This window comes from Mycteria americana, chromosome 6 (genome assembly GCF_035582795.1).
Source record: "Mycteria americana isolate JAX WOST 10 ecotype Jacksonville Zoo and Gardens chromosome 6, USCA_MyAme_1.0, whole genome shotgun sequence".
In the NCBI taxonomy this organism is placed as follows: domain Eukaryota; kingdom Metazoa; phylum Chordata; class Aves; order Ciconiiformes; family Ciconiidae; genus Mycteria; species Mycteria americana.
Window position 1 is genome coordinate 1246864 of NC_134370.1, and position 14076 is coordinate 1260939.

Genomic DNA, 14076 nt, shown 5'->3' on the forward strand with positions numbered 1-14076 from the left:
CCCCGCTGATGTCCCAGCTCCCCTGGGACTGCCCCTGCCTGCCCCTGCCTGCTCCTGCCTACCCCTGCCTGCCCCTGCCTGCTCCTGCCTACCCCTGCCTGCCCCTGCCTGCCCCTGCCTGCTCCTGCCTGCTCCTGCCTACCCCTGCCTGCCCCTGCCTGCCCCTGCCTACCCCTGCCTGCCCCTGCCTGCCCCTGCCTGCTCCTGCCTGCTCCTGCCTACCCCTGCCTGCCCCTGCCTGCTCCTGCCTACCCCTGCCTGCCCCTGCCTGCCCCTGCCTACCCCTGCCTACCCCTGCCTGCTCCTGCCTGCCCCTGCCTACCCCTGCCTGCCCCTGCCTGCCCCTGCCTACCCCTGCCTGCCCCTGCCTGCCCCTGCCTACCCCTGCCTGCCCCTGCCTACCCCTGCCTGCCCCTGCCTGCCCCTGCCTACCCCTGCCTGCTCCTGCCTGCTCGCTGCTGCTGGGGCTGCGCAGGAGGTTGCCGGCAGCTACTTTGGCTGCGTCGAAAGAGAAGGACAGGCCGGCCGGGATGGTCCCCGGGAACAACCCTTACCTTTCACTTTTTTTTTTGTCTGGACAGACACACAAATTTTCATTTTTATTTTTCCAAGGCAAAATGCTGTTAGGAGCCCATTATGATATGACAAAGCAACCTCTGAAATCCAGAAGCATTAATCTACTTAAAAAATGCTTTATGAAAGTTATTTTTTCACCTTTTGTACCTCTCAGCCAGATCAAGCATACACACATGAAATATCTCAGTGAAATCAGAAGTAATGCGCTTGTTAATTAAATGGATGTTTTTATACCACAATACATTTAGTTGTATAGATCAAACACTTATTGAATGTCTATAAAGGACAGAAATAAAACTTGACTTAAAATACATAGATTTACAAGTGAAAAAGATGGAGGAATCGCATACTTTGGGCTATAATTTCGTTTGTTTTTCTCTGCTGCTTTCTAGCACTGGGACAACACAAGAACAGTCTGCAGCTGTCAATTTGTAAAGTCATGTCTGATATAGAAACTGAGAAGAAAATAAATGGCAAAGAAAATCAGGGGTTTCTTGGCTGACGTCAGTAGAAGGTAAAGCTTTCATGGTGTTAGGTTGTGACGTCATCTCAACTGCCTTCAAAAAGCCTGCACTGTCTTTTCCGTATCAGCGGTGGGAATCACACCCAGAAAGCTTTGCCTTATAACTCAAACCCCTTTCCAGTAAATGCTTTGTCCCGCAGCCCTGTCTGTGTTTCACAAGCAGCACTTGTGGTGCTTCGCCCAGCTGTGTATTTCTCTTTTTTGCGCAGGTTTCTGGTGCGCCCTTCCCTCGTGTTTTGCAGAGCTAACGCACAGCAGCGCGCGGGGGGCATCTGCGGGCGGAGGCACCAGCCAGGGCCCTCGGCCCTCCCTGCTGCGCCGCTCTCTGGGAAAGCCTTGGCTCCTGCTCCGCAGCCCCTGCTCTGCCTGCCCAGGCAAGCCCTCCTCTGACGAGTGACCTTTATTGGCTTGCCCATCAATATACAAACGGGCATTTAATTCCCCCTTATTTATCCTGAACGAATGGCCTGCTTTCGGCTCATTGGCATTCATTCATTATCCGGAACAGGTTCATTATCCAGGATCAACCTGTTGATTTCAGGGAGATAAAAACCTACAAATCTGTCTGTGAGAAACGGTAATTTTAAAGATTACAGTTTTTAGGTCAACGATCAAGTCCTGCTTGTGCTTCTTAGTATGGAAATATCAGGAGATAGACTCGGGGATGACAGCAGAAGCAAAGCAACAGTAGGAAGAGAGGGTTTATTTGGGGTTGTTTTTCACTGTTGTTGTTAAAATATGGCACACGGACGTGTGTAAGAGCAGCCTGGCCAAATCCCCTTCCCACCTGGCAGGTTTTCTCAGTCCTCAACGGTGCGTAGATTTAGGACGGGGCTGGAAGTTCAGAGGACTGAACCTTACCTTGGAGGAGAGTATCCCATCTGAGACCAGGCTGCAGCTTTTGTGATCTTGTGTGAATGTAAAACCAGATGAAAACCAGGTTCTCCAGAGCTGCAGCTTCCAGCAGACATAAGGACGAGGCTTAGTACCTTTATTGTCAGGGCTATATGTAAAAAAAGCCTATCTGAAGTTATAACGGCTACCTTTTCACAAATTTCTACAGCATCGCATTTTTCCATGCTCTTCTCTTTCTGAAAGCCTCGTTAAGACCTCGACACCTTCCACAGCATTCAGAGCAGAGAGAAAGCGTAAGGAATAAAGTCTGCTGCCCGTTGGCGTTGCCTGCCGGAGGACTGACCTCGCCGGCGTCCGCCGGGTGAGCCGGGCTACTGCTGACAAACCTCTGCATAACACGCTGGCAGAGGCAAAAACGCAGAGGATGGGCACCTCAGCCTTCACGCGGGGAACAGAAATTTGTTTGAATTCGGTCCTAATTCAGGATCAGGCCGGCTGAGTATCATGAAGTTCACTAATGGAGATACTTTCTGAAAACTCAGCAAGTGAGGCCAGGAGCATACATCTTAAACAAGATGAAACTCGTTATTTATCCTACAGATGCAAATGTGAAGTATGTTATCTAACTTAGACTCTGAACTTTAAATGTCTCATGTCTGACATTTAAGTATATGTCCTCTCCCTTTTTGAGACTACATTATTCTCATGCTATAGATTTATGACAAAAAGACATCTCCTATATACTTGATAGCTGCTTTGCATATTATGCTATTGAAAGTTGGAATAGATGAATAGATTTAATAAGAAGCTGAATGTGTCACCATAAAGGAGCCAGGTTATGACAGCTGAAGAGCACAGTAAAACTGGAAGAGTGCGGTGAGGAGGGGCTTATCATCTGCTACAGATGGATTGCAAATGGAGTTGTAGACACACACGTGCAGGTAGACACACAGACACACGTGCACCAACTACCCCTGCTTTTCTGGAGAAGAAGGCACCCAAACGGTAATTGTCACAGCGGCTGGTACCTTCCCTGGATAATATCGACTGTTTGACTGGAAAGCAGCTCTTTGTTTTCAGTTAAGAAAAAGTAAGAAATTAATCCGGTCAAAAGTAACGCATATTGAAAAGCTGACACTGTGATTTAAGATTTGGGCTTACGGGATATTTAAAACTTGATTATTCCTTCCCAAAGCTTCAGGCTGATACTGATATTGAACAGAAATAGCGTGGCCAGCAGGAGTAGGGCAGTGATCGTCCCCTGTACTGGGCACTGGTGAGGCCGCACCTCGAATGCTGTGTTCAGTGTTGGGCCCCTCACTCCCAGAGAGACATGGAGGGGCTGGAGCGTGTCCAGAGAAGGGCAACGGAGCTGGGGAAGGGTCTGGAGCACAAGGCTGATGGGGAGCGGCTGAGGGACCTGGGGTTGTTGAGCCTGGAGAAAAGGAGGCTGAGGGGAGACCTCATCGCTCTCTACAGCTGCCTGAAAGGAGGGTGTAGAGAGGTGGGGTCGGTCTCTTCTCCCAGGTAACAAGTGATAGGACGAGAGGAAATGGCCTCCAGTTGCGCCAGGGGAGGTTTAGACTGGATATTAGTTGTCGGAAAGGGTTGTCCAGCACTGGCACAGGCTGCCCAGGGAAGTGCTGGAGTCCCCATCCCTGGAGGTATTTAAAAGCCGTGTAGATGTGGTGCTTAGGGACATGGTGTAGTGGTGGGCTTGGCAGTGCTGGGCTTATGGTTGGACTCGATGATCTTAAAGGTCTTTTCCAACCTACACAATTCTATGATTCTATGAATTCATTGCCCATTGACTTCAAGGAAAAGAGGGTAGGTCCCCAATAGACATCCAGCATTTTATGTAATTAATGATCAATGTTTTGTTAAAAATGTAAGTCAATTTAATGAAAATCAATACAGCTGGTACTTGGATAACAAAAAAGTTCAAATAATTAATTGTTATTGCAAGGTGTGGAACTTGAATTACCAAAGTATGCCAGCACTCCCTTGTTTCATATTAGTACTTGATTTGTACTGATTTCAGCATTTACATAAAATCTGGCAGGTCATAAATTCCCTTTCTGAGTGGGTCTTTCTGCACAGCTGGAAATAGAGTTCAGCCATCAGGGACAAGAACGAACTGTGGTGTCCCTGGAAGCATCCCGACGGACGCAAGAGCAGTTCCTGACACCCCGCCTGGGGCCGAGAGATACGATACCTTGATTGTTGTTCCTGCTCCGCTCTCCAAATATAAAAACAGTGAAATTATGTCATGGTTAGACTGGCCCAACATGAAATCTGTTTTGTTTTCTTGCAGAAACAAAACAACTAATGTTGTTGTGGTTTTTTTCTCTTTTGCAGCATTTTAAGAAAAGAGGCAAATCAATGAAAGGGAAATTCTAAACTTAAGAACCGTTTTTAAAAAGGAACAACAGAAACCCTGCAGCTTTCCCATGCCTATTTCTTATTAATCCATTTGTTAATCAGTTGTTGACCCTTAAGCAAAATGTGTTTGTTATATCTGGGTTCAAACATTTCCTCTGCCTGAGGTACGTGAATGCATTTCTTGTACACCATCTCTGTGCATCCCCCAAACAGGGGGAGTTTGTGGGGAATTGGTTTGGCCACGGCCACAGAGAGCACGGGGGGTTGCTACAGCACTTATGCAGGGATGGGACGCTCCATTTCCTGCCACAGCAAATATTCAAGTTTTTGTCTTCAAAGATAATAGGTCAAAACAATCAAATTTCACCTGGATTTTCTCTATGCAAAGGTGAGCCTATGCGGTAAAGGCACTTTGCCTCCCCGTGGGGCAGAGCCAGCAGGTGGTGGGTTACGTGCACAAATGTCTCTGTGTTTTCCTGAGTTCTGTGGAGTTTTCCCTACAAGAAGAACAGGAATTCTTCCGTTTCCATCTTTGTGGATCACCAAGGTCAGGTGTTCTTTTCAGCCTGTATATTCAGGGAAGAGGCATGCGGTGCTGCGCCTGGAGCATCTGGATTTCACCAACCTGATTGTTGATTCGGTTCCACTTGCACAACTTGCCGTGGAAGAGGAGCATATGGCCATTTTCTTCCTCATTATACACTTGGTCCAGGTCGGATCCGTTAGGATTCTTTACTTTTTCTACAGACAGAAAGAAAACATGCTATTGCAGGGAGAGGCAACAGTCAGCAGGATGTGATGGAGATTATGCTGACCCTTAAAGCGATCGAATCGTGTTTTGAAGATTCAGATTACACGCTTTCAGGTGCCTCTAACTCAAAGCTAGAGCTTATAGAGAAGAGATTGTCCCAGGCTCCATCAGGGCTGAAATAAACCCCAAATAGTCATTACAACGCACCAAAAGAGAGAGCTGTGAAACGCTGGAGCGCAGTGGTGCTGCCCAGCCCGCCCGCTCTGCGCGTGCACAGGGGAACTCTGCTTAGGGCTTCATTGTCTTTTTTTTCCTCAAAATTAGAGATGACAGATGCTGCTCCTTGAATAGTATTTGTTTTATCCGCACACTTGCTTTGTAGAAGGCAATCAAGCCAAGCGGTTTGTAGGAGTGTGTTTTGGCACGCGTTGCCGTGGGGCTCTCTGGGTGCCTCTCGGGGAGGGTTACGATGTGCGCGAGAATGCAGGCTCAGAGAGCTTTTTGCTCACGCAATAACATTTAATTCCCAGTATGGGCACCGCACTGTGCTGCACATAGGAATTGCTCTAAAGCCAGACTCGGGTGACTGTGCTGCAAGGTGATTGTGCACTTTTTGACCTTACACCAGTCTGAGTTTTTGCTGGAAAAGTAATAATTTAAAGAATTTGAAGAGTATAATGCAGGCGTTGAGGAATTTTGAGCTGCCCCATTGTGAGTGATTATAGGTTCACTCTCAGTTCACGCATTCACGGGGTATTTCATTGATGTCAATGGAATTGCAAGGGCATAAAACCGCTGTGACAGGAGACCGAAGCCCTTTGTAAAAGTGAGTGATCTCGGCCAAGTAACTGGTACATCTGGGAGAAAAACCTCTCCAGCTTGGTCTGTTTCCTTTTCCCTTTAGAGTACAATTAGAAGTGGTTTTCTGTTGTGCCAAAAATTGAAGGTTTCAAGAAATATCTTGTTCTGGTGGGGATGAAAACTCCGACCTTTTTATGCCACCTGGAAGATGAGGAAGGAGTAGTTTTGGTTTGCATGGGGGGAGAGGTGGGTGGTGAAGAGCAGCTGCACACCCACGCTGTGGTGACAGTGGGATGTACCACGGGGAGCAGCACCTGGAAAATGGTGGGAAATCATAGAATCATTTAGGTTGGAAAAGACCTTTAAGATCTCGGTCCCGTGGGGCTGCTGACGGACAGGTCAAAGCATGGACTCAGAGCTGGTCTCCACTCTGCAAAGAGTCTGGCCAGAAATCCTGCCCGGGGTTTGAGAACTGTTTTCCAGCAAAAGCTTCACTGAGCTGATGTGTTTCTATGAAAATGTTTTACTTTGATGAATAAGCATTTTCTGATGGAAGCATTTCCCACTTTGTGGGAAAACTCTTGATGAGAAATACTTTGCAGTGTTATCGAATTCCTCCCCTAAAGCTCCTGTTCCTAGCCAGCTGGTCTCCGTTGTCAGTATTCAGCCGTTCCTCTGAAACAGTATATGACATTTTCAAAGATAAAAAGAAAATTTAACCAATTTGTAATTTAACTGAGAGCTGAGCAATGTATAATGTCACAAGTCATGACATAGGCAAAAGAGGATCTATACCTGAGCCTTTGTAGAGTGATGTTTGCTCTATCTTTGCTAACGGCCATGCTATTAAAAAAGACCTAAATGTGGGGGGTGGGGGCCAGGGGAGCCCCCAGCCACCCATGTCTCCCACCCATTCCGGGTGTGAAATGTTGTGTGCTCTGTCCTGGGATCCACTTTCTGCCTGGCGTGGGATTTAGAGGGGAGGAGGCGATTTCACGGTCCTGGGGGAGTCACCTGGGGCCGGCTGGGTCCAGCTGATGGCTCTGGCCATGGCCAGAGGGGACGTCAATTGAGGCCACTCCACTTTTTGGAGCAGTATCAGCAAAATTTCAAAATAATCTTTGTTGTGAGTGTAGCAACGCAGCCTACCGTGCACAGGCAGGAATAGAGGATGGTGGTAGCTTAAAATCTGTGTGTGGTAGGGGCAAGTGTTAATAAAACAGAATAATTTTACTAAAGGATGTTTTCCAAAGAAATCTCTGTTATGTGGAGAAAAACTGCTCCCCATTGAAACTTGTTTGTAGTCATGAGTTGGGACTTAAGGATTTTTAACCTTTTTGTCACATCACTCCAGCCTGCAATGAAAGTCTCACCCCGGAGGCAAAACCACCATTGCATTAAGGTGAGTGTATTAATCCCAGGAAATAACCAGTCCCCGAGGACTACGACGTGGTGGCATCTGCTCAGCAAACCAATTTAAATTCTTCCTGTTTTTTGATGGGTGCGAGACCAGGATCACCGACTCGCCTTCTGGGAAGGGAAAGTGGGATGAGGGTCCTTACATTAAATCAAATCCCACTTAATGATTGCACATTTTGATTAGAAAAACCCAATCAGTGCTACCGTAAGCTGCGTGCCAGCCATAAAACCGTGCACTTAAGACATAATTGTACAATGAGTAGATGTTTCATTTGCATGAAAGCCAAAACATCTGAAAGCCGACCCCCAGCCTTCGTTTTTGTTTATCATTAAAAGAGGTGCCTTGGGGTTTGCGATGGAGCCGGCCAGAGCGAGGGGAGTGCGCTGCAGCTGCATCCCCACCGAGCGCAGCGCAGAGGGCTCCTGCGACAGAGGAGAGCGGCGAGTACCTGTCCTGCGACCGGTGGGTAGCTGTCTCCAACTCCGAATAGGCAAATGCAGACAAAACCTTACTTTTTGTGCCTGTGGCGATCCGGTAAAATGAAATGATATATTCCCATCATAAATATTATTGTTTCAAAGCTATTTCTGCTTTAGGGCTGCTTCATTCTGCTTCCCCTTCCCACTGGAGTCCATTATAGATAACCTTATTTGTGTACGTATTTTCGGTTTCCTAGCAGTAAAGCACCTTGAGAATAAAAGGAACAAACGAGCCAAACGAAGAGAAGTTCAAAACGAAGCCGTCGCTCTGAAGGGAAGCTAAGCTGCTCTGACTGCTTAGCATTCATGCTATTTATTCCCCCGGTTTGCTGTGGTGGCTGCCTAAGAGTTCCTGAATCATGGAATTAGTCAAACGGTTCTTGAAAGTTGGTTATTGCATTTTAATGGCTTTCTATCTTTGTTTACCCCAAGAGTTCTCCTGTATAAGATGCGGGCTGAAGGATACATGCACATCCAGGTGAAATCGGATTCATATGTAAATACTGACGTTCTCCAGAGGGCTGGGGAAATATCGTGCAGTATTACGCAACCAGGGATGCACAACGCTGCAAAAGGGGCAAATGCTACGGTAGCTGCAAAAGCGGAGACGGCTTCCCAGCCAGCGATAAGAGGATTAGGGAAAACATCAATAACTTTGAAAATCGGAGATTACAGAAATCTTGGACTCTCAAAGATAGCACGGGATCCAGCTGGAGGCCTAAAAATACTCCTGTTTACTGCGCCGCACAATGCAGCAAACAGCTTTCGCTCTGCGCTGCTTGTATCAGCTCTCAGTTATTTGAACAGCTTGGGCTTACAGGCTGCGTGAGGTTGCCCAGAAATCAGTGTGTACGCACAGCCCAAGCAAGGGCTTGGACCTGTCCTGCCCTGCAGCGAGGCGAGGAGGGCTGGAGCCTGCAAATGCTGCTTAGGGCCGGAGGACAGCACCTCCTGGTCGGGGTTTCAAGCCCAGCTTTGTCCAGCAAAGCTTCTGCTGCACTGCTGAGGGTGCAGGCAGGAACTTCAGGGTATTTGATCTGCACACTTCAGTGCCAAATGCTTTTGTTCCTATCCAAAACCATGCTGAAAATCTTCCATTAGAAGTCTCAGCTTAAAAATCCTCCATTGCAATATGGAGCCACTTTATTTTAGGGCATTACTTGCTCTCTGACAAGCGCTTCTATAAGAAACAATAAACAAGACTGCACCACTTAAATATCTTAAGAAATTCCTATTTAATTAGAGATGCTTTTGGGATTCCTTATTGTTCAGCTGTGTGAGTGCATTAAGTCATTTGCACTATTTTATTGTATTTATGATGCAACAAATAAGATGACCTATAAAACATCCGTTCTATCTGCAAAGATTATATAAGTGACAGACTGTGTTCAAGAGAAGTAATGAGATGTAGTTAGAGGGGAAAAAAGCCTCATTCAGAAGCAAGCCCATAAACTTTTCAAGAGGCTTTAATAAAACATAATGCTAGCTTCTCGCTGCACCTATCACTCTTAAAACTGTTAAACCTCTATGGGCAGTCCAGCATTTGTCTAAGGGATCATCTGGGCCTCCACAGTATCCCCACAAATGTGCAAAGAATCACCAATTCCAGCAATTCGCTTCCACGAAAGCTGTTCTCTTCTGACGTTAAGAGCAGGGAATGCTATTTGGGTAGGACACGGAGGTGTTGAGGCAGTGGGAAGAGGAGCAGTTTGTGCGGAGGAGCTTGCTCGGGACGGCGGCACTGGGAGCCGGAGGAGGCAGGCGGGCAGGGGTGCCTGGCCGCGCTCCCCGTCCTGCCCACAGCCGCCCGCAGCCCCCAGCCGCCCGCACCGATTCCTCCTCTTTTCCTCTCATTGCCAGAGCATGCAGGAGAAGCCAGAACTGGTTAAGCAAGGGCCAAGGGAAGAGCAGGCTCACCAGCAGTGCCTCCCTTGCGAAACATAGCATGTGGGTATGACATAGTTCCCCTGAATTTGATGGATTTGTCTAAATTTGCTCCCTGCGCCGCTCTGTAATTGTTTATCCAAATAGTATTGGTTTACATAATCTCCTTTTCAGAGCTGTCTGACTGCATTCCTGTAACCTTTGCATTACAAAATATGTCAGTGTTTCTACAGAAGCTTATAAACTGAAATCCTACTCCTGAAATTAATTTGGGAAACATTTCCTTTGAACTGTAGGAGCACAGACAAAAGATAAATATCTTCCTATTCCCGAGTATTGTCAGAGAGTTTGCTTCTCCTTCCTTCAGCCCGCTCTTCTCTCCTGCAGAACTCCCTCTCCCAAACATGAGTTTTATTCTGTGGGCGCAGGCTGATCTATTGGTCGTTGCCAGGACCTTCTGCACGGCACCCGTGCCGTCGGCAGCGCCCGCGGGCAGGGACGCTGCAGCTCCCAGCCCAGCTCCCACCCGCTGCTCTTGCCGTTCCCTGCCTGAACAGGCAGTTTCCTCGGGAGCCACGAACGGGCTGAGTTTTGCTGGCTTGGGCCGTTGTGTTCTCGGTTTGCTGCCTTTCTCGTGTGGGAGAGGAGTTTGGTTACCTGACTTTTTTATAATTGTATAGTTCAATATAAGCAGTTTCTGAAAGTTTTGTCCATGCTTTTGAGTCTCGCTGCCCGATTTATGCTCCTTTGGAGTCACTCCAGAAGCCAACGTGCGCTGTCAGGTACCGGTGTTTTGGCATAAGGTTTTGCAAGGGTATAAATCAGTGGCAAAGTGCCCTTGGAAGATGCTTGACTGTCTTCTCCAATGCAGTAAGAGCTCGGTTTGAGATCGATGTTTTCTATGAGGACATACACGGGAACCCCAGGGAAGTTGGTATTTAATATCCTGCTTAGTTTTCCCAAAGGTTTTCTGATGGGTTTATGAATTCACCCCTTATAGTATGGCGGTAAATACCAAGGTAGTGATCTGCAGTGAATTGTCAACGTTCAGTTCTGGAACTCACTTTAGAAAAACCCAGAAGCCTGTCCTTAGATGACTGGAACAGCTTGAACTTTCCCTGTACCCCCGGCTCTTGCGCTGTGGCTTGTGCCGGAGAGGCTGCCTGTCTGTCTGGGTAATGAGAGTGCTGCAAGTGTGCCCTCGCCTCGAATTTGAACTTTAAGCTGTATTTTCGGAAGGCCTGTGTATTTCGAAGTTATATATTATGCTCTAAAAATTGCAGAGTACCGCCATGGTTTCTCTTGCCTCCCAATAACTTAACGCAATTTACTACATGACGCTCTGCAGTACTCATACCGAAACCAACCACGGTTGAGGACATCCTTTGGAGAACACTTGACCGTGCTCTACAGTTTCTTTGTAATGCAGGCAGCGAGCTGCCGTTTCCTGATGAAGTTTGGGGAGCGCGGCCGGTCGTTTGCTCCCCAGGGGGCCGAGAGATGCCAGGAGGGCAGAGGGTCCCGTCCCCGGCGCTGCCGGTGCCGGCGGGGGGACGGACGGGCTGCGGGGCGGAAACAGCCCACGCGAGCGGCTGTGGCTGCTGCTTCCGAAAATGCCGGTGGGATGGGAGAGCAGCTGTTTGGAGAGAAGCGGCTGTACCGGAAAGCTGTGATATTCCGCAGGGCGAGAGTGTCAGATGTGATTTGCCTTTTGGAGGTGATAGTCTGAAGTGAATCATGCAAACTCAATTTCTAGCGTATAATTTTCAGACTTTGTTAGAGTCCTAGAAGTAGAAAGAAAAGGCAGCCAACTGAGAGGAAGGAGAGTAGTAGAAGATATTGGATCCTAAATTTTAACTGGCTTTATTTACTAAGGTTTTTTCTTGCTGTGGAACAGTTTTCCTCCTGTCTGAATGTCTTCCCAGGTTTCTGAATATTATGACAGATAGTATCATTTGTATTTTCACCTAATCCATAGAATCAGAATAAATGTTTTTATCAAACTTTCTACGCAACAAGTCTATATCAAATATTAAGCAAGTAAAAGAAATTTCACTTCTATAAGAAGTATGAAAAGGACCGTGCGCTGGGGTTTCCATGGGAGGGGGGATAGTTGTACGGTACAAACTCTATTATATCGTTTAATTTCTTCTCTTTCTGCCACAGAGTTATGGAATCACTGGGAGAGTCTGTTTTACGTGGCTGGCCAGATTCGATCATCTATGTTGTCCACCTTCCTTTACAATCTAGGACATAAGCAGTGAAGGGATCTCAGACTGTGCGCAGGGAAGGCTGGATGGCCGGGACAGATGGAACGCGCTGTGGGGCACTGCAGCCAAGTGTCAAGACGGATTTCTTGGCTACTGTTTTAAGCGGCATGAAAAAGTAATAAAGCTTAATATTAATGTTCAAACTAGCTTTAAATATTGCATTTTAACATTTTTTTTTTCTTCTTGCTTTTTTCCCCACAAAAGAGAAGCCGGGTCATTAGGCAACGAGTTGGCTACAGGGAAGCCCAGAGCTGGTGCGTGCCCAGGGCCTGCCCTGACCACAGGCAGCAGGTCTCGCTGGCTGCTGGTGCGTATCAGAGTATTTGCACGCAAAGTAGAAGGAAGATGGCATCCATGTTGGTATGGCTACAGATAAAAGTGAGGTTTTCCATACGGGAATGGGATTTTCAGCCCCACGCCCCTGCTGGGAATTAGGCAGAGGCTGAACTGCAGGTCCCACCTCCCGCCGAGCGCCCTACCCGGCCGGGCACACAGATCCCAGGGGCAGGGGCGGTGGGCAATCCTCTCCGGTGCCGGAAAGGTCGTGTTCTTCCTGCGATTCGTTCAAGAAACGCTGATGCTCGGCTGCTCCCCGGGTGCTGCTGGGCGCACGCCGTGACCTTTGCCGAGGAGTGTCCCCGTCGTGGGACAGCTCGGCCCAGACAAGTGCCAGGTTCAGGGACTTGGCAGCTGCCCAGGGGTAGAAAACACCATTTCCCTTCAGTTTTAACGGTAGCCACACGGGTTTTCTTTTCTTTGTGTAGCAAATTTGGATTTTCTTTGTGTAGCATAACAGGAAATGGAATCAATAAAAGTAAATCAACAAATCAGTCTTCCTTAGGAAAGTCCTTCCTCAGGAAAGTTAAAGAACTTGAAAGAAATAAACCCAATCTAAAACCCAACTCCATCTTTCAATGCTGATTCTACCCAAACAAGCCACAGGCTAAGCAAGCCACATTTTTTTCTCCTTCAAATAAACACATCTCTGTGCTTTCGCAGTCTCAATTTTGATGCAACAACCACTTTTCCTTCCCCATAAACAACGCCAGCCTGTAAAATGAAGTTTGTAGCCTCTGTGTGGATGGCAAAGGGTTTCTAACAAACAGAGCTGTGTGGCCCAGCCAAGGAGCTGCCTCCAACAGGGAGTCGCTTTTCCGTTTCCCCAGTTGTCGGGCTGGGCTCCACGGGCTGATCAGCTCAACCGCTAAAACTTCACCCTGCTTCCATACGTAGTGTCCACGTTCCGGCTTTGTGTTCTCGCACCCCTCCAGTATTTGGTAACAGCTGTGCAAAATCACACATTCAAGACTTACAGGAACCTCTCGTTTACTTATTAATTTTTTTTATTTATTTCATTGTAAGTTATTTATTGAGATTTAAAGCAGTTGTTATGTTCTGCACATAAAAAAAACTACGCAGGGAGCTGAAGCAAAAATGCATATTCTCTTAACTAAGGAAGAATTTCAGACCTGCACCTCACACTCAGCTCTTCTTGTCTGCTATTACTTAACTGCAGAGCAGGAGCAACACGTTTCAAACTGCCTTTAGTAAAACCTGTGAGTCCAAACTTGCCCAGGCCAGTGCCCCTGTGCTGGGCACCTAAAAAATGTCCAGCGAAAGATATTTGCTCTCCAAAGAGAATTACAGGGAGAAGGACGAGAGAGAGCTGCAGCATCTGCTGGGCTGCTGTCTCGAACAGGGCAGCACATTTGAATGCCTGGTTAGCAAACCTCTCTACTGCCAGTAAAACATTAAAAGAAAATAAAATTGAGATAAATTCTTGAAATACCTCCTAAAAATTAAGCTGCATTCTAGGAACAGTAATTGTCTTACTGCGACTGAAATGACATACTTGAAATGCGTGGCTGAGGAGAGCAGGAAGAATTATTTCTGTATCATACAGCAAGGTATGATATTTCTGTATCGTAGTAAGGGTGTATCAGTTAAAGTTCATGCAGGGTATTCCTATTTCATGTTGTTTACTATCTGAAGATGAGGCAAGAAAATCTAAATGTTCAGGGACTCTTTTTTTTTTTTTTAAGTTGTCTCCTGCATGCTAAAATTTGTGTTCAGTTGAACTCGCTAAGTGTTTAATCTTGTAAGGTGATATTTGATGAAGGAGGGAGGTGTGGATC